Source organism: Puma concolor, chromosome F2 (genome assembly GCF_028749965.1).
Source record: "Puma concolor isolate L17-30 chromosome F2, mPumCon1.1.hap2, whole genome shotgun sequence".
NCBI classification, from domain to species: domain Eukaryota; kingdom Metazoa; phylum Chordata; class Mammalia; order Carnivora; family Felidae; genus Puma; species Puma concolor.
In genome coordinates this window covers 49,301,719-49,323,076 of record NC_141684.1, presented here as the reverse complement: position 1 = coordinate 49,323,076, position 21,358 = coordinate 49,301,719, and the positions used below count along the sequence as shown (strand labels likewise).

The 21,358-nt window shown below is 37.1% G+C and overlaps 1 pseudogene; it reads right to left on the bottom strand.

The window, feature by feature from the left end:
- Nucleotides 1-341: 341 nt before the first annotated feature.
- On the bottom strand, nt 342-15,454 carry LOC147572007 (transforming acidic coiled-coil-containing protein 3-like; annotated as a pseudogene).
- Between the last annotated feature and the right edge of the window lie 5,904 nt (nt 15,455-21,358).

Genomic DNA, 21,358 nt, shown 5'->3' with positions numbered 1-21,358 from the left:
CCTCGCCCGCCTCCTAGGGGTTCCTTTCCTGTCTCCAGCCTCGCGTCTCCTTGAGGGAGGGTCTTTTTTCCAGTTTTCTTGGTGGGGGTGACTCTTTGCTGGCGGCAGGGCCAAGGAAGTCGAATCCTAGCCTTATGGACCCACTCCTTGAAGAGGTATCCATTTGGCTATTGGCTTCTTTCTTCTGAGGACGAGGCCCTTCCAGCCTTCAAAGGGCTGGCGGGGGCGGTGTTTCAGGACCAGAGGCGTCCTCGCTGCATGTCTGCACTAGCTCAGGGAGGGCACTAAGTGGCCGGGGCCTACGAACAGGGACCTGGTGTGAACTTCCAGGAACATCTCTGTCAGGGTCCTTCCTCCATTCTTTCTTGGGGCGCCATCCCAGGAAGGTCTAACAGGATTAAGGAGGTGGATGTAATGCTTTTCTTTCAGGAATATGAGCGAACATTTTCCTGCAAGCCATGCTAAGGGCTGCTAGGCATTCTCCTGGAGATGCCACTTTGTTTTGAAGACTCCCTAGAGTCGGGAAGAGCTTATTGAGGGATCCAGGCCAGCCAGGGAGCCCAGGGGGGCCACTGGAACGCTTGTCTTCAGAGGCCAGTCTTACATCCCCTGGATCCCTCCTCAGCATTGACAACTGCTGGTTTCTGGAGAATTCCATCGGCTCTTTTGGTGTGCACTTCTTTGCTGAACTGTTAGTTCTCCTTCTGGTTCCAGGTTTGATGAGTTTTCTAACAGTGATGTCCTTCAGAGCAAAAATAAACCTTAGGTTTGCTGCTTAAAATCCTGTGTTTCTGTGCTCCTCCAGAGCTGTCTGAAAAGCCACCTTCCTAGCTTTGGCTATGTTCTTGGGTGGCACATTTTCTTAATGTGACAGACGAAGAACTAGGAGAGCAAGCATTCCAAGAGATCAGGTAGAAGCATCCTGGTCCTTCCTGACAGAGCCTCAGAAGTGACAGTTCCACTGCACTCTATTGGCCAACAGCAAATCATTTAAGGAGTACAAATTCAAGGAAGGGGGTGTGGTGATTAGACTCCACCTCTTGGTAGGGGGTGTGGCAAAGTCACGTGTTAGAAGAACAGCTATAGAAAGTATTGAAAATTTTAAGTATAGTCTGTTCACCAGAGGCAACCAACTAGTGAACATGCTTTAAAAATCTTACCAAAGAGACAATGCTGTAGGTACACTATGCTTATTTTCTTTTAATATTTAATCTTGGAAATCTCTCTCATGTTAATTCTAGATCAAATTCATTCTAACGATTTCAGAGCATTCTATCCATGGATCTACTGTTGTTTTAAAAACTACTTTTGGGGGGCGCCTGGGTGGTTCAGTCAGTTAAGCATCCAACTTCGGCTCAGGTCATGATCTCACAGTTTGTGGTCCAATCCCGGCATCAGGCTCTGTGCTGACAGCTCAGAGCCTGGAGCCTGCTTCAGATTCTGTGTCTCCCCCTCTCTTTCTGTCCCTTCCCTGCTCATCCTCTGTATCTCTCTGTCTCAAAAATAAATAAAAACATTAAAAAAACCCTACTTTTGGGGTCCCTGAGTGGCCAAGTCGGTTAAGCATCTGAATCCTGGTTTTAGTTCAGTTCATGATCTCACAGTTTGTGAGTTCCAACCCCCTCCCCCCCCCATCAGGCTCTGGGCTGACAGCATGAAGCCTGCTTGGGATTCTCTCTCCCCATCTCTGCGCCTCCCCCACCCATGTGCACACATGCATGCATGTGCATGCTCTCTCTCTCTCAAATAAATAAACTTAAAAAAAAACATGATTCTCTATCATATATATATATATATACACATATATATCATATCATATATATGTATATACAAGGACTACTTTCATACTTTCAGAAATCTGGGTTTGTTTGTTTGTTTGTTTGTTTGTGGGTTTTTTTGGCTAATGAAAAGCAATGTTGTGATGAATAGCCTTTTAGATATTTTCATGAAAGTTTGCAAGATTATCCTTTGGGTAAAATCTTTGAAATGGAATTGGTGAGTCAAAGCACATATGCTTTGTTTGTGATAGATATTGCCAAATTTCCTCTCCAAAGGCCATACTAATTTACCTTCTTATCAAAAGTGAATAAAAGTGCCTCGTTTCCCACATCTTCATCTGTACTTGGTATCATACAACTTTTTAACATATTTACTAATCTGACAGATGAAAAATAGTATCTCATTGTTATTTTGATTTTCCTTTCTTTATACATAAATGAGACTGAGCATTTTCCCTTGAGCTTATTGGCTTTTTAAATTTTCATTTTAGGGGCGTCTGGGTGGCTCAGTCGGTTAAGCGTCCAACTTCGGCTCAAGTCATGAGCTCACGGTTTGTGAGTTTGAGCCCTGTATCAGATTCTGTGCTGATAGCTCAGAGCCTGGAGGCTGCTTCGGATTCTGTGTCTCCCTCTCTCTCTGCCCCTCCTCTGCTCATGCTCTGTCTCTCTCTGTCTCTCAAAAATAAATAACTATTAAAATTTTTTTTAAATAAAATTTCATTTTACTTGGGAGTACAAGAGGCCTATTATCTGTTTATGTTGTTTTTTATTATTATTAATATGAGCTTTTGAATATTAAAAATTAGTGTTTTTTCTGTCATATATATTGCATGCTTTCATCCATTTTGTCATTTGCTTAAGGTATTTACTTCCCATGATTTTTAAAGATTTTTCTGTAATTTAAATGATTTATACATTATAATGTATGGCTTATAGCTTAGCCTTAGAAAATTCTTCTTATTAAAATTGTAAATACACACTCATATTTCTTTGTAGATCATTTGTGACCTCAGCTTTTTTTTTATGTTTAAGTCTTTGAAACATCTAGAATTTGTTTACAAGTACTAATTTATTGCTGAAGAAAACATTACCCAAAGAGGATAACTGACTTCCTTCAGTACACAGCTAGTGAGTATCAGAGCAAAAACAACAACCACAACTTTTTAATCTCTACAATCTGACAATTTTGCTGAGGATTACAAGATACGGAATCCATTCTGGCTAGTTTAAATTGGAAAGGAACTTTTTAATGGAGTTTATGTAGTTTAAGAACCTCTGAGAGGGTCACAGAGAAGCCAAGATGTTCTGGCATCACAATTGCACAACCATACCTGAAAGCTTCTGTAACGAAGGCACTGTTGGTACTGCTGCTCGCTGCAGGTGATTATTGGGACTGGACACTAGCTCTATTACTGATGCTATGATACAATCTGCCACTAGAGACAATCAGCTAGTGAACATTACACAGGTTTAAAAGACTTACCAAATACTTTTGCCACTTAATTTGCCAGAAGATCAATTCCTCAGAGGGAAGCCTCTGTTTTACATCGCTAAATTACAAAACCAACTCCATATGGTACATTTGATTGGCTACATTTAGGCCACATGGTTATGCCTTTGGTGTAAGGGATCCTGGGAATGCAGATAATTGGACTTAAAATAAGTTGGCGGGTCCATTTCAGCCTCCATCCATTCTTTTCTGATTTGTTACAAAGTTTTATGTTGTTTCTTGAGAACAGAGATATATCTGTTAAATACATAGTACCTGAGAAAAGTAGAGTTTTCTAGTACTACTGACATCAGAAAGTCTTCTCATGCCTTTTTATCAGGAGACAAAATGGAACTTGAATACAGCAGTCCCCCTTTATCTGTGGTTTCTTTTTCCATAGACTCAGTTACCAGCAGTCAATTGTAGACATATGGCCAGAAGGTCAGTAGTAGCCTCGTGCTATTCACAATGCATACGTTATTCACCTCGCAACACCTACTAGGTGCCTTGAACCATATCTCCCATAAATAAAGGGTGACTACTGTTTATCTGTTGGTTTTGCCTGCAGATGAGGTAACTATACTTATAGTAGAGAATTTTCAAGCCAAATAACTCATCTGAAGTTGTGTTTTCAGAATTCAGCATAGAGTTAATTCACATATGATTTAGTTATTTTTACTCAAAACTAAATATTTGAAAACTTAGATTCAATTTAATACACCCTTATTGAACATCTATTATGACAAGGCCCCGTGCTGCTCTCTACATTCACTGAAGTTGGGAGAATTCTTTAAATCCTATAATAATATTTTCAAGTTATATAGCTTAGTATTCAGGAAGAGGAAGAGAAAATACAATTGTTCATATTAAAAGCATTAATTTTGGCAACTTTTTAATTATCTTTTGAAACAACGTATATTTATTGCTGCCACAAAATAATTGAACATAGTCATAAAGAAAGAAATTATATAAAATTAAATAGAAATAATTAATCTCTTAAAGCATCCCAGTTGTATATTGAATTATAAGTAAAAAAAAAATGTATTGACAATACACTTGTCAGCTTTAGACTATATTTTTCTTTGTAGCACTACTAAACATCAAATTTGGGGGAAATTTTGAGTCACTAAGTCACAATTTAGACATTCAGTTAGCACATATAAGATTTTTACCCTTATATTCATTACTTTGACTACTTTTATTTATTACTTTCATTACTTTTCTGTAAGCATGAGCCATTATTAAAGACCATCGCATCTAGGTACATGAAGACAGAAATAGTCTGTGATAGAAACGCAATAAGAAACTCTAATCACCCTGGGGTGGCTCAGTCAGTTGAGCATCCAACTCTAGATTTTGGCTCAGGTCATGGTCTCGTGGTTCGTGAGTTCTAGTCTCATGTCAGGCTCTGCACTGGCAGTGTGGAGCCTGCCCCTACCCAGCTCTCTCTGTCTCTCTCAAGTAAACAAAACTTAAAAAAAAAAAAAAAAAAAAAAAAAGAAACTCTAATCACCCTTTGACTTTTTTTTTTTTCAAATTTTCATGGAGAATCTATTTTGAAATTGAACATCTTTTGATTAAAAAATCATTATCATCAACTCTATTATCATCTCTAATGTAAAGGTATTTTTAAGCAGGTGAAATAAAACAAAAAGTGAATCCACTTTTCTCCTTAATTATTAGGGGTATATATTTTTTGCATGGGGAATTTTTTGGAGTAGGTCAGTTATGGTCAGGTGTACAACTGGACTTGAGATAATGCAGAGGAAGGGAAGTAGAGGAAATAGAAATAAGTTATAAAATATAACTTGTAAAAATAACATCCTTTTAAAAAACATGGAATCATTATTTTAATTAAAATTCTAAAGCCTTCAATGCATCACAAGTAGAAAGTTAGAAAAAGTAAAACAGGGCTATGCATCCATCCAGTTATTTATCCTATATTCCAGAGAAGTGTCATGGAGTACACTTTATCAGTGTGATGACTAAGTTTCCAGGTTTCCTAATATTTTTAGCAAGATTGCTTAAATGGCTTTGTACCTTGATCACAGCACAATGTTTGTGGCTGTACTCCTATCAGATAGCCTCTCATGAAACTATTCTGGGCACTGAGAGCTCCTATGTTAAATGACTAATTGAAGAAAAGGGAGGAGTCCGCATGCTCATAATGCATTAATCAACCAGAAGAATAGACTGGAACTGGAAAGTTAAAATTGGATTCCATTATGTAACTTTGGTAGTAGTGGTAACATGTAATTATAGCTAAAACTGACTAGTGCTTTCTCAGTTTAAGTTTCTGTGGCCAGCCTTTAGGTGTATCGCCATGTTCAACCTTCATAGCAAGTTTGTGAAAGTGGTGCTTTTATTATCCCTGTTCAAGAGATGGGGAAACAAAATCTTTAAGAGTTTAAAAATATACCCAATGTTATATGGGCAGAAAATGACTGAGCTGGGATTCAAATCTAGTTTTATGAGACTGCAGAACTCCAACTCCAAATCACTGAATTTTACTGCTCTTTCCATAGCATCTTTTTATGCAATAAATACATCACTACTCTAGATCTCTTAAAGTGGGGGGAAAAGTCAAGGGAAATTTGTTCTACTTTCAAAGTTAAAAATTTAGTCCCTAGGAAGAGTAGACAATTCTAAATAAGATAGATCTAGTATTGAGTATTTATTCATTCAATTAATTAACATTTATTGAACACCAACAATAAACTTTCTACATAAGATATTATCCCCTTTTCTAAAGAGATTATATTCTAATAGAGAGATAAAAAAACCAAATATGACTGAATTTCAGAGATCCAATAATGCAAATCTGATCAGAGAAAAAAAGAAGCCAAAAGTAAAAGGTGATTATATCAGAATACAACTGGTAATGGTTGGAAGTGGAGTTGGAGTTTCCTGAGAAGATAGTTTTCATGAGATAAATTCTTGAAATGAGTCTTTGCAGGAATATATATCTTTAACCAGACCAGCTGAGGGTAGGGGATAGGGTAGGATAAGGATCATTAGGTGGTGCTAGCCAGGGATAGAGATGGGGCTAAGGAAAAAATCTCAGATAGAGGAAACTGTTAGAATAGGCATGGAGACATGGAAGAGCATTGATTGTTCTGGACAGTGTAAAATGTAGGAACTCATTTTAAAAGGTAAAAGAGGAGGGGCACCTGGGTGGCTCAGTCGGTTGAGCGTCTGACTTTGGCTCAGGTCATGATGTCACAGTTTGTGAGTTCAAGCCCTGCGTTGGGCTCTGTGCTGACAGCTTGGAGCCTGGAACCTACTTCAGATTCTGTGTCTCCCCCTCTCACTACCCCTCCCCTGCTCACACTCCGTGTCTCTCTGTCTCTCAATAATAAAGAAACGTTAAAAAAATTAAAAAAAAATAAAAAGTAAAAAGAAGGAGTGGAAGGACGAGAAGGTGGAGGAGAAGGAGGAAAAGGGGGAGGAAGAGGTAAAAATGAAAGATAAACCTGGAAAGCAAATCAAGAGTTTTGATTTTAATATGTATGACAAAAAGAGTTACTGATGAGTTTTAAACCATGAAAAAAATCATCAAATTTATGTTCTGGAAATATCACTGATGTATGAAAGATGAATTTGAATTATGGGGAAAGTGGTATGGAGATTTAGCCTACAGAGTAGAATAAAGATGAAATATCTATGAGGTATGAAAATGAGTTAATAACTCCCATCCCCAAATCATGTGATCATTATAATTCCATACCTACAGGACTGTATTTAATTAGCATAGCACAATGTCTGGCAAATAACACATGCTCAATACATATTTGGCTCAGAATTATGGCCTTCAGGTAATTTGAAGGAAAGAAATAATTGTTCAGTAGAATGAATTTTCAAATGATTTTAGGGGATCATGGGAACCTTAACAAATTACTCCACACAGTATTCATCACTTACTTCCGAGGAGTACATCATCAAGGTGAAACTGAACAAAATGAAAAATATATTGCATTGATATTTCAAATGTCAGTATGCAGGCCCAATAGGAGGGAATGGAGAGGGATTTAAAATAATCAATTTATGACTTTGTTTGCAAAAACTTCCCTTTGACAATAGCTTTTGAGTAAATTACCTTCTAAAATCTCTAACCACTTTGGGAAATATGGTTTTCTGTTATAAAATCACTTTTGAACCTGAGAGAAATAAAAGATTTAACGTGTCTTAGAATCATAGTTGCAAATCTTCATGTGGTACTGGTTATGCTCTCTGAAATGTATCCTCTAGCTATGTCAAATAAATTATTTGTTTTAAAAGTGAAGAATGCTTCTGGATTAGAATGACAAATCTCACTCCATTTCTCACTTATAACATCTGCATATCCATTATTGTACTATTGTTTTTTATCAGTGAAATTATGGAAAACTATTTCAGGGTTCTTAGTGAGTAAATAACAGTTAAAAGATGATAAAGTTTGCTTTGTTATTCAGATTCAAATTATGCTAGAAATGATTATTGCTTGGAAGGAGTGCATGACTCCGTCCCAACTCAAAGGGCATAGCCATCAACGGGGGAGGAGTGTCTGTAGACACCTTTAGGTTTGTGCACACATAATGCATAATAGAATCATCAAGACTGGGTAGTACTCCTGCCTCAGTCCTCCCTGAAATCACTCCAGTGAGAAAAAGAGGTTAGAGTGGAAGAGAGCCAAAGCATAAGAGACTCTTAAAAACTGAGAACAAACTGAGGGTTGATGGGGGGTGGGAGGGAAGGGAGGGTTGGTGATGGGTATTGAGGAGGGCACCTTTTGGGATGAGCACTGGGTGTTGTATGGAAACCAATCTGACAATAAATTTCATACATTGAAAAAGAAAAAGAAATCACTCCAGTATTCTAACAATTCACTATTTGAAAATAATGGCAGGTTTGGGGCTCCAGGTTGGCTCAGTCGGTTGAGCATATGGCTCTTGATTTCGGCTCAGGTCATAATCTCACAGTTGTGAAATCGAGCCCTGAGCCCCAAGTCTAGCTCTGAGCTGGGTGTGGAGCCTGCTTAAGATTCTCTTTCCCTCTCCCTCTGCCCCTCCCCAACTTGTGCTCACTCATGTGGTTGCGCTCTCCCTCTCTCAAAATAAATTAAAACAAAAAGAAAGAAAATAATGGCAGGTTTAGGCTGCGACCTTATTTCTAGGTTTCAAAGAGACAAAAGATTTTCAAGGTACCAGAGATATTTCCATAGCAAAATAATGAATGTATTTATATATTCATCTAGCCAGGATGGAAGATATTTCCTTACTGCTTACCAAGGTCATGATTTTCCTTTGCTTTTCCTTTTGGACCTTTTGTTAAAATGTTGCCATCTTGGGGCGCCTGGGTGGCGCAGTCGGTTAGGCATCCGACTTCAGCCAGGTCACGATCTCGCGGTCCGTGAGTTCCAGCCCGGCGTCGGGCTCTGGGCTGATGGCTCAGAGCCTGGAGCCTGTTTCCGATTCTGTGTCTCCCTCTCTCTCTGCCCCTCCCCCATTCATGCTCTGTCTCTCTCTGTCCCAAAAATAAATAAAATGTTGCCATCTTGAATTTTCATCTTTAACCATTCCTTCTTACTTGGCCTAGAAAAATGCTCACATTTTGCATGTCTAAAAGTTCTTTCCCTTAAGAATTTTTGAACACCAAAATTAATATTATTTCTCTTTTTTTCTTACTGTTATAATTGCTGCTTCCCAATCTCTTATTTATGGGAGAAACAATAGTTTTCTATCATTCAAACATCAAAACTGAGTCATTTCAACTACTTTACTTTCAGATCAGTCACAAAGTCTATAGATTTTTACCTATCAATTTTTTTCCCATATCTACCTTCTTTCTGATCTTGCCCAGGATGAAACTTTGATAATCTCTTATCTGAATTATTGTAATTGTCTTTCTTGGGCGGGGGGAATTTTTGCTCTACCCTTTGAGCTTCTTTTGGTTAGTCTGAGAATCAAATTGACATGAGACAGATTAACAGGAGAAAAATTTAAGTTTGTATATATGGGAATCCCCATAAACATAAGATTCCGAAGACAAGCAAAATGGCATATATATGTCCTCTGGATCTAGGAAGAAAAGGGTATAGGCTGAGATTTCAAAGGGAAGGAAGACAATTCACAGGAAGATGAAAAAGAGTTCACAATTGGTAAACAAATATTTGCTGGGTCACATAAACAATGGGGCATAGAGAGGAATTTTAACAAATAGGCTTTGCTAAGTTCCATTCTGTTCACTACCTAGTTAATATTATACTGTAGCTATCTACAGTGATAGTTCTAATCCTGGATTTAGGTTCTCCATCTAAATTCTTCTAGGCAGTTGGAGGAAAGTCAAAGTTTCTTCCTGAGTCTTTGTTTTTTTTATTGTTTTCAGCTCAAAATAATTTGCATGCAAAAGTGACACATTTTGGGTGGACTGGCTCTGAACCTCTACACCTTCCAATTGGTTTCTTCACTTTAGACCCCCTTCCTATAAGCTGTTCTAAACAAAGCTGCAGGATTAATCCTCCTATAGCACAGCCCTGAATACATAATAGTTATGCTAATTATGATCATAACAACAACAAAATTCAATTATTTCTCATTTTCTTCTGATTACCAGAATCCATAACTCTTCCACTTATGATCTGTTTTCAGTTGTATTTCTCACTTTTCTTTTTTGTGCATCCTATTTGCTTTCTCATTTTATTCCCTCTTCAGTCACCTCAGGCTCTATGCTTTTTTGGTATGTTCTCTTTTGCAGAAATCCTGTGCTTTTCAGTCGTTTCCAGTTGAATTTAAAACTCATCCCAAATCCCATATTCTCTGTATTTTTTCCTCAGATTCCTTGATAAGTTGTCTCTGTCCTATGAACTGAGTTTTGAAAACATTTTTTTTGGTAGAAACAAATTATCTGGGCAAAAGTTTGCCTTTGATCCAGTTATTTTCTTCTGCATAAGTTCATTAACACAAGAAAATTTGTGGAGACAAGCTGACTGCATTTATTGAACTCAGAGAAAGTTTAGTTGTAAATGGAATATCATCATTCATCTACACAAGGCCCCCCTCTTATTTAGTAATCTACTTCATCCCCATTTCATTTTGCCATTTCCCTCTGCTCATGTAATAAGTGCAAACAAGTTATATATTTTGTTTATTTGTTCTTACAAAATGTATACTGTTGCTTATGTGCAAATATATTTAATTTAGATGGTTTTCTGCTATATTTCTAATTTTATTTCTTATTTTTTATCTATACTGCAATGTGACCATGTAGTTCACTTATTCTAACCAATGCCTAGTACTTTATACATGGCTATTTTTCAGTTGGTATGTGTGTCGTGGTCATAAAAGTTATTAAAATGTAAAAATGCCTTTACGTGGATTGGGAAATAGTCTATTTAGGGTTTCCTGAGGGCTTCTTCACTAGATCTTTGGATCTGCTCACAATCCAGCATCTACAGGGTTAACACCAAGCTCTCTTTTTCCGGGGCTGGAGAGGTGGGAGATCTCTAGGACCCTGCTCCATTGCCAAGGCTGGTTTTCATTTAGACTGGGGCTGGTATTATGAAATTTATTACATATTTTGAGCATCACACTAATTGGTGTAAGTCTGTCACATTTTGCTTATTTGTTCTTTCAGTGACAGACAACTGGATAGCCTCTAATTTTCTGTTGCCTCAAACAACGCTTGATGAACATCTTTGTATATGTCCCTTTATTATTTATTTATTTATATTCTAATAATTTTTTTGAGAATGAGAGAGCATGTACGAGAGAGAGAGAGAGAGAGAGAGAGAGAGAGAGAGAGAGAGAGAATCTTAAGCAGGCTCCATGTTGAGTGCAGAACCTGACATGGGGCTTGATCTCACAACCATGAGATCATGATCTGACCTGAAATCAAGAATCAGACACTCAACCAACTGAGCCACTCAGGCTCCCCTGTATATGTCCCTTCATGGACATGTGTGAGAAATTCTTGTGATGTATTATTTCTTGTGATACAGAATTTCTGGGTCATAAGTTGATGCTGGATTGTTGACTCATCATCATTTGTGCAGGGATGAGCAAAGAAAGCCTCAGGAAAGCAATTTCCTTTTAAGCAGTAGGGTGAGATTTTCATATAATCTATGGGAGAGAACTTGATCGCATGGTCACAATTAGCTGCAAGGGAGGATGGGGGATATAGTTTCTAATTGTTTTGCTATGTGCCCGGGTGAAATTATTACCATATATATAAAGGAGACAGATTTTATATAACAATTAACAATCTGCCATGTAGGAAAGGGTTAACTTAGCAGGCCAAATTCCGCATATTTCAAAGAAAAGTTTTCCTTTAGGACTTATCCTTGATCAGTTCTTGGGAGATGAACTCTGAGTCTTTGGAATATATTGCCTGATAGGTGGTTTTCTATGCCTGAGGCCCTAGTCCTTGAGATAAGTTTGATCATCTAATATATGTAAATAGTATGATTTATGATAAACACTTGTTTGTGCTTTGTGAGGGGCTAGAGTGTAAGTAGTTGAGGTCAGTTGTACAAGGAAGTTCCTCATGCCGCTGTTACTGCCCCCTCCTCCCCCCCCTCCCCCCCCCCCCCCACTAAAAACCCTGGACTCCAGGACTCTGGTGAGCTTCCCTGATTGGCACATATTGTCACACACTATTGCTAGGAGAATTGAATGTATCCATGTGATTCCACTGAGAGAGGATACCTGGACACTTCTGTCTGGTTTCTCCTGGAGTTTTCCCCATAAGCCCTTTCCCTTTGCTGATTTCAGTTGGCATCTTTTTGCTCTCATGAACCATTAATGTAAGTTTAAGAGCTTTTCTGAGTCTGGTAATCTTTCTAGTGAATCATCGAGCCTAAGTGTGGTTTTGGAGATTCCTGACACAAATCCAAATTTTGTCCTTAAAATACTGAAAGAGAAGAAATTCAGTACTTTAAAACACTTACAACCAAATGAAAATATATAAAGTTTTTGGAATTTTCTTCCTTCTCCCCATGTTAAAATTTCTGAGAATAAATTAAGTATATGAAAAGTTGCATTAATTCTTCCAAATCACAAGGGTACTCTTCAGCTGAGTGAATCTGACACGAGTCACATGAGAGTTATACGGTACCAAATACATCCATCCAATTCATTCAGAGTCAAACTGATCAGATCTTAGCCACTGAGGTTGGAGAGGGGCAGGCATCTTCAAGTACCAGTTTGCCACACTTGATACGGTTCACTGTTCACTGCTTGAGGGAGCTATCTTAAGGAGAGAATTGGAAAAATAACACACTTTTACTAGTTATCATTTGAGTTGGCATGGAAACATTGTTATAAGTTGGCATGGTAACCATCTTCTCCATGATCCTGAAGAACCTGAAGAGTAAGAGCTTGAAATTTTGGTGCACATTTTAGAAGGTTGCTAATCCCTGATACAACACAATACTTTTCTTTTTTTTTTTTTTTTTTTTAATTTTTTTTTTCAACATTTATTTATTTTTGGGACAGAGAGAGACAGAGCATGAACGGGGGAGGGGCAGAGAGAGAAGGAGACACAGAATCGGAAACAGGCTCCAGGCTCCGAGCCATCAGCCCAGAGCCTGACGCGGGGCTCGAACTCACGGACCGCGAGATCGTGACCTGGCTGAAGTCGGACGCTTAACCGACTGTGCCACCCAGGCGCCCCAACACAATACTTTTCTGATACAGATTCCTATTTGTTCTCCTATTTATAGTTATGTGCTTTTCTTGAAAAGAAATATTTCCTGCTTATTATTCTGAATATATTACTCTAACTTGAACATCTAGCACAATCAGTTTGCATGATAATTGCCTTCAAAGCTATTCAATTATATAGTGGTCATAAAAGTTTTTTCTCTTGGGCTAATGCTAATCCCTATTGGTCATATAATCTACTATCTATTCTCTATGTTTATTTTCACCCATTAAAATGTAATCATTTGAATAATATGAAATATAAAACATGCCACAATTTATTTTGTTTTGAGTCTTCAGATACAACTGAAACCCTATTACTTAAGTAAAAGAAATAAAGGTGAATGCTTGGGTAAATAGAGGTTAATGCTGTCAAACACATATATGTTATATATTTTGGAAGAATGGTTACAGGAATAAAAACAGAATATAGGTTGCCTATGAACTCTCATGATTTGGTAATTTAATGGTTTATTTCTGTTTAGCCTAAGTTTTAAGTTGAACCATGTGAAATTGCCATTTTTATAAGTAAAAAATGATGTTATATTAGTAATTACAGTTCAGCCTAATATATTGTCCTAATTTTTCCAAGGTATGGTGATATGGTATGATTCCAAAGCAACTAGTTCCTCAGAGACTGTAAGTTTCTTAACAGCAGGATTCATATCTGGTTCATCTTTGACATCTCTACCGTTTTTTAAAGATAGCTTTGCATGTTTTTTAAAGATAGTTTTATAAAGATAGCTTTATAAGGAATGTTTGTAACTTTTCTGGCTGGCTAACATCAATTTTCTTTCTTAATGGCACCCTGCCGTTTTGTTTTGTTTTGTTTTGTTTTGTTTTGTTTTGTTTTGTTTTGTTTTGTGGAATTTCCTGTCTTCTCTCATCTGTGGTCTCGATGGGAGGTAATACCGGTTAATGATTGCCCCCTATGAAAGCAGAAGTGTTGAGGACCTCCCTCTTCCTGCTAAGTAATGGGCTTATGAACCTAAGCTAGGTCGATTGACCACCTGAAGAACTTTAAAACATAAGCAAGTAATGCCAGAATGGGAAGAGTGGTTGAACTAACAGTGGATTAATCACTAGAATGTTTTATTCTAGCACTCACAATTGCTCCTTTGGTTTCTGCTGCCTATTTCTGTTGCCTATTGGCTCCTGCCCACTTCCCATTGTGATCCTTCTAATAAATTTCCCATCAGTTGCTTTTATTTTTAATTAGAATTTGTTTCTATTGCTTATAACCAAGAACTCTACTCATAGGATATTTGTTGTTCTACTTATTAACTCATATTCATGAGTAAATATAAGTAAATAAGTAAATCAGGTCTGTGAAAAGCAGAAAATGTTCTGATTATCTCATAAGCTTCCCCAAATACCTAATTTACCTATAAAGCAATTCTTAACAGAAAAATTTTAGAGGAATAATTACTACTCAGATATGTTCAGGAAAGATTTTTTTCTTCAGAATTTTTATAGCTGTCTCTTTTCTGATATTTATTTCAGTCAGCTTGAAATGGGCAAGAGAAAGACTAAATATAATTCAGAACGGCTGAATGATTAACTTTACTCCTACTTGCTAATATCCAACCATTTAATCAGTTAGTTGATCATTCAGTAGACATTTATTGAATCCTTCATATGTCCCAGGTATTATGCTTTTCCTTGTAGATAGAAGGTTAAATAAACAATAGATGATGATGACAAGATACCTTTCCTTAGGATGAATCCGTTTAGTACTGGAGAGAAAAGTATATATGATAAAATAGCATAAACTCTGTGTTGGAGTCTTGTGCAAATGCCATGGTGGCCTAATGGAGGAGTACTTAAAAGTCTAGGAAGGGTCTAACTGATGTCCTCTATTCTTTTCTCAAGCCCAGTGAGTATCCTTATGATCGTTGCTTTAAAATTAAGTCACTTATATCTGTTTCATTTAGATCTCTGGCGATGGCCTTATCTTATTCTTTCATTTGGGATAAATTCCTCTGTCTTTACATGTTATTTAAGTCTCTGCCTTCTTCTCTGTGTTAGAAAAGCTAGTTTTGTCTCCTGTTTCTGTAATTAATGGTTTTAAGAAGAAGAGGTCATGTAGTGCCCAGGGCCTGGCACTTCAGGAAGTGTGTCTGGTGTGTGTTACCTGCACTCTGCTGTTGTGTTTTGGCTGCTCTATCATTCAGGCCAGTGGTCTGCAGAGGTCCTCCTTGCCTGCTGTGCACAGTGTGTGGTCCCTGACCTGAATGTGGCTAGTTTTAGTTAGCTATGCTCTGGTCTGAAATGAGACCTGACACCACGTCCACCAGAACTGAGGCCTTCAGAACTTTCTGGTCAGGAGACGTGGTGTGGGCAGGGGCTTGTGCCATTCTTCTGGGTGAGGGGTCCATTGTGCTGGGACTGAGGCAAACTTGACTGTGAAGGGCAGTTTTGCCAGAGACCAGGGGTGTGGGGCATGGTGTAAGCAAGTTAAGCAGCCAGTATTGGTGCTCCTGTGCTGCTTCATGCTCGTGGCTTTGCATTTATGCTGAAGGGCAGGGGAAGGAAATGGCATCAGCCAGCTTTTTTGTTTCCACAGAGGCATCTCCATGAATGCTGCCTCTCAGGGATGTGCTCCCAGAACAGCGAATAATCTCCCCACTGTGTACATTCTTTAGATCACTGTTTTTACACCCCTGGTTGTCTGCCTGCCTTCTCTCCAGGAGCAAAGTAGTGCCCTTCAGGCTCTATCTCAGCCAAGGCTGCTGACCTTTAACACTCTAGGCTTTAAGCCCAGTTGGTCGCAAGAACTCATGAAAATTCAGCCCCTCTTGTTTTCTAAGCCAATGGCTTTGGGGAAACATTTTCCTTCTGCATTCCCTGTGTGCTTCACTCTCTCTCTTCTCTCTCTCTCTCTCTCTCTCTCTCTCTCTCTCTCTCCACTCTACAACCATCGATCCCGCCCCTCTGCAGCACTCATGATCCTTTTCTCCCCTAAACCACATCTCTGTACTTCCTACCTTTTTTGATGCGGCCTCTTCTCTCCCTTTAGTTGTAGGGTTTGTTCTGTCAATCTTCAGGTCAATTTCTGGGGGTATTTAGGATGATTTGATAGTTAACTAGTTGTGTTTGTGGGACAAGATGAGCCTAGGGTCCTCCTACTTCACTGCCATGAAGAATGCAATAAATGATATGGGAAATTGGCTTGATGCAATGAACAGCAGACAGGAAGAAGCAGAGAAATGAATTAGTGAACTAAAAGACACAATAATGGAAAATAATGAAGGGAAACAAAGGAGAGAAAGGAGAATTGTGGAACATGAGAATAGACTTAGAGATCAGTGACTTTATCAAACATTAGAACATTCATATTGTAGGAGTCCCAGCGGAAGAGAGAGAAAAGGAGACAGAAAATTTATTTCAAGAAATAATAGCTGAAAACTTCCCTAATCTGAGGCAGGAAACAGACATTCAGATCCAGGAGGCCCAGAGAACTCCCATCAAAATCAAGAAAAGCAGGCCAACTCACCAAGACATATTTCAATTTAACTTTCAAAATATAGTAATAAAGAAAAAAATCTTAAAAGCAGCAAGACAAAAAAAGTCCTTAACTTATAAGGGAAGATTCATAAGGCTAGCTGGAGATTTTTCAACAGAAACTTGACAAGCCAGAAGAGAGTGGCATGGTCTGTTTAATGTGCTGATTAGGGAAAATCTTCAGCTAAGAATACTCTATCCAGAAAGGCTATCATTCGGAATAAGAGTTTCCCAGACAAATGAAAACTAAAGAAAGGAGTTTGTGACCATTAAACCAGTCCTGCAAGAAATGTTAAAGGGGACACTTTGAGTGCAAAGGAAAGACCCAAAATGACAAAGACAAGAAAGGATCAGAAAAAATCTCCAGAAGCAATTATACAACAAGCAATAACATGACAATAAATACATATCTATCAATAATTACTTTGAATGTAAATGGACTAAATGCTCCAATCAAAAGACATCGATTCAGAATGGATAAAAAAAAAAAAAAAAGACATCTACATGCAGCCTACAAGAGACTCATTTTAGACCTAAAGACATGTGCAGATTGAAAGTGAGGGGTACAGAAGCATTTATCATGCAAATGGATGTCAAAAGAAAGCTAGAGTAGCAATACTTACATCAGACAAACTCGACTTCTTTTGTTCTTGTATTGTTTTTATCCTGCTTTGCTATCAGTGTAATACTGGCTTCATAGAATGATTTTGAATATGTTCCTTTTATTCTATTATTTGTAAGATTTTGATAAAGGTTGTCATTGTTATTAATATTTTTTAATATTTTCTAGAATTCACCAATGAAACCATGTAGTCTTGGGCTTTCTGCACTGGAGATTTTTGATTCATATTTCAAATTGTATGCTTGTTATTGGTCTAGAAGATTTTCTACTTCTTGGATTCAAGATTCATGATTCAATCTTGGTAACTTGTGTATTTTTAGGAATTATCTGGGTTTTTTTCCCCCTGAGTTATCTGATTTGTTACTGTATAATTGATCATAGTAATCTGTTGTCACAACATGGTTATCTGTTGTATTGTTTTATCTTCCATTTCTCATTTTGGTTTTTGAGTTTTCTCTCTCTCTCTCTCTTTTTCTTAGTTAATATAGTTAAAGCATTGCTAATTTTACTTATTATTTTTTTTGGAAAAATTGGTCAATACTTTCATTGTTATGTTACTGTTCATTCTGATCTCTATTTTATTTATTGCTGATTTTTCTTTGTTATTTTCTTCTTCTACTAAATTTCGGCTGAGCTTCTTTTTTAGTTCCTTGTGGTATAATGTTAAGTTGTTAATTTGAACTTTTTTTCTTAACACAAGCATTTATAGCATAAATTTCACTCTAATATCTGCTTTTGCTGCATCCCCCTTCCAAAAAGAGTGCATTGTTGTGATGAGTACTTAGTAACATATAGAATTATTGAATCATTATATTGTACACCTGAAACTAGTACAATAATGTATGTTTAGTATACTTCAATAAAATAAATAAATAGAATTAAAAATAATAATAATAAACAAGTAAATGTCTGGGAAGGAGGAAAACAAATATGTCAAAGTAGAAAATGTGATACTTGGGTTCATTATTGAAAGAGGGAAAATATTTTACAAGTGGAAGGAATAAGAGATGAGTGGATAAATATGTTTAGTCATAAGGGATGCATCATAGATAATGGACATATCATTGATAAAAATTTAGTGATTTAATACAAGTATTTTAAAATAGATGAATGGATTGATGAATAATAGTGTGTGGGTTACACTGACATTTTGAATTAACTTTGATTTTTAAGGATTCTTACTTTCCCTTTTATTAATCCACATAGGTAAATTGTGAATTCATTTTTTTTTCTAAAATTTTTTTTACATTTATTTATTTTTGAGAGACAGAGTGAGACGAAGTGAGAGTGGGGGAGGGGCAGAGAGCGAGGGAGACACAGGGTCTGAAGCAGGCTTCAGGCTCTGAGCTGTCAGCACAGAGCCCGACACGGGGCTTGAACTCACGGAGGGCAAGATCATGACCTGAGCCGAAGTTGGGTGCTCAACCGACTGAGCCACCCAGGTGCCCCGATAAATTGTGAATTCAAATTGAGGAATTTCCATGGTTATGTTTAGCATAAGAGCAATGTCAATATATCATAAATAAACCTGGTATTTCTGCAGACTTTGTGCAGAAACTCAGAACTTTCCTTAGTATGAAAATGGAATTATCTGCAATGAACAAAATTGAATTTAAATACTAACCATGTTACACTTTTTTTCTATTTCTGAATGGGAAGGCACACTTCTTTCCATACTTCCAGCCAGTAGGCTAGATAAATTATCAGTTTTGTATGGCTGTCCCTGTATCCAAATGATATGAAAGTACTAATGGCCCTAGTTTCCTGCTGAGTACAGAGGCAATAAGAAAACAAAAACAAAAACAACTTTTGTCAGAGAGTAGTCATAATGTGGTCTTTTTTGGACAAACCATCAGAAGGATTATCTCTCAGCTACCACATTTGCCTCCAAGGTAGAGCTTCATGTGTAATGTTACCCAAGGTAGATGTTTGGTGAGCATGCCCTAGTGAAAGGCAGCCAGAGTTTTAGTTGTCTAGAGAACTAACTTTCAGACAAAGATGATCTGGATTCGTGTTTAGATAGATGCTGCTACCTTAACCAATAGCAAAGACAGAAGAGATGTCAAAGCAGTAATATGCTCCGAATTGACCACATGTTTGGGAATAGGAGAGATATTAGAACTTCCCTATTTTGAAGTAGAGATACCTATTTATTTTTGTCCTGGAGCCATGGAACACATTTTCCCTGAATGTCTTATAGGGCTAGATAGAGCAAAACTACTCTTAAATAGATTGTCTAAACACTTCTTATGAAAGGTTTCAATTTGTCCTAAAATTTAGATGACCATCTTCATATAGCATTTTGCTAGTGTCTTCTTTTAAAACTTGAAATCAGAAAGAATCTAATATAAAAAGCTTAGTTTTTTAAATTTCTGGTCAAAATTTTACTTATAACCCAGCTCTTTTTTTTTTTTTTAAAGTTTATTACTTAGAGAGAGAGAGAGAGAGAGAGAGAATGTGGGGGAGGGGCAGAGAGAGAGGAAGAGAGAGACATTCCCAAGCAGGCTCTGCACCATCAGGTAGAGCCTGATGCAGGGCTCAAACCCATGAACCATGAGGTCATGGCCTGATCTGAAATCAAGAGTTGGACACTTTACCAACTGAGCTACCCAGGCGCCCCATAACTCAGTTATTTAAATAATTTTTGATACCCTTCTGCCTTTGTCATGTTGTAATAAAGAGTATAATAGCAGGAAATTAAGAAGTTTTTGAAAAATAGGATTTCTATACTTTAAATTAGCAAATAATGGTCTCTTGTTTTCTTGTCTCACTCATTTTTCTGGAAATCATATTCACATCTTATTTTTTTTATCTTAGATTAAGTTCATGTCTCTTATTTTACTCTTTCATTCTTTTTAGAAAATACCTATATTCAGTTAACATTCTGTTTTGATTTGATAAACATCTTATTTGCACTCTGCATGCATTTGATGTTGGGTTTAAGATATGGCCTATGTTTGAGTACTTATACAAGGTTGGATATATGCTTTCCTTTCTTTGCCACCAGGATCAGAAAATCAACAGAATTTTTTCTAACTTTGAACATCTGATTTCTACAATATAAGAGCAGTACTTAGACTCAACCTCTCTAATTTCTAATTCCAATTCCTCTACTTACTTTTAATCAGTTGAAAAAAGTCACTTAATCTTTCTGAGTCCCAGTTTTTTTACATCAATGGGATGATGATTACACTTAATATTTACTTCAGAAAGACTGTGAAGGTCAAATGAGATAATATTGGTGAGGATGCTTCATACACTTAAAGTATTATATACATGTTAAATACTGTTGCTGTATTATTTAATCAAGGCACATTGACAAATTTGAACCCTTGAGGACATAGATGCCTCTAATAAGTTCTGGGTGAAATAAGTAAAAATACTTAATGTCTATTATGTGCCAGGCACTGTTTTATGGACTGGGGACAGAACAGGGAATAAAATATGTTCTCCAAAAGTTTAGGCAAGATTATGTGACCCTAACTGTCTTTGAAGGATTGGAACTGATTCTCTTGTTCCATAGGAATCCTTCAGAGAAAGAGCAGATCAGTCCAATTAGGTCTAGGCCTCCAAAGATAAAGGTCATAGACTGTCCTCATCATTTCAGAATAATTATTCTCCCAGAGAACAAGCTAACATTCTACATTTTTCCTGTAGCCCTTTTTGTACCTCACCTGAGTCTTTGGGATAGAATGAATTTTGTTCTCTTGAATTCAATACTAGCTTTTTCTCTATGTTTTACCTGCTTTCTGATTTCAGTTGTGTGCTTTTATCTACTAATTGTCTGAATTCAGTTAACAACTAGGTCAGCCATTTGTTCTGACTAATGGCATAGCTGAATTTCACAACTGTGACCTACCCCAGGAATCCAAGGACCTAGCCTGTTTCCAATTTTGAAGTAATAAGATGATTGTAAATTCACTATCACTTCTTTCCTAGGGGGTGTTTATCTTAGCAATTCAATTTTTGGCATAAAACACCAGATAGCCTAAAGAACAATTATAATTGTGGGGGTTACATACACTTGTGTATTTAGGAGGAGTCAGTGATGATTTCTTGAAAACTCCATCACAATTTAATTTCCTCTATTTTTCTCTACAAAAGTTGTAGGATTATAATTTTAATCCTATACCTACTTCTTAGGTATATCTTAATTTATACCTACTTCTTAGGTATATCTTTATACTCAAAATATTCTGGTGCTGAAGAGCACTGCAAAGCCTCTTGTATCAATTGGTTCATAAATAGTAATGCTAAAACTATGTCTTATGAGATGTCTCTTTTAACT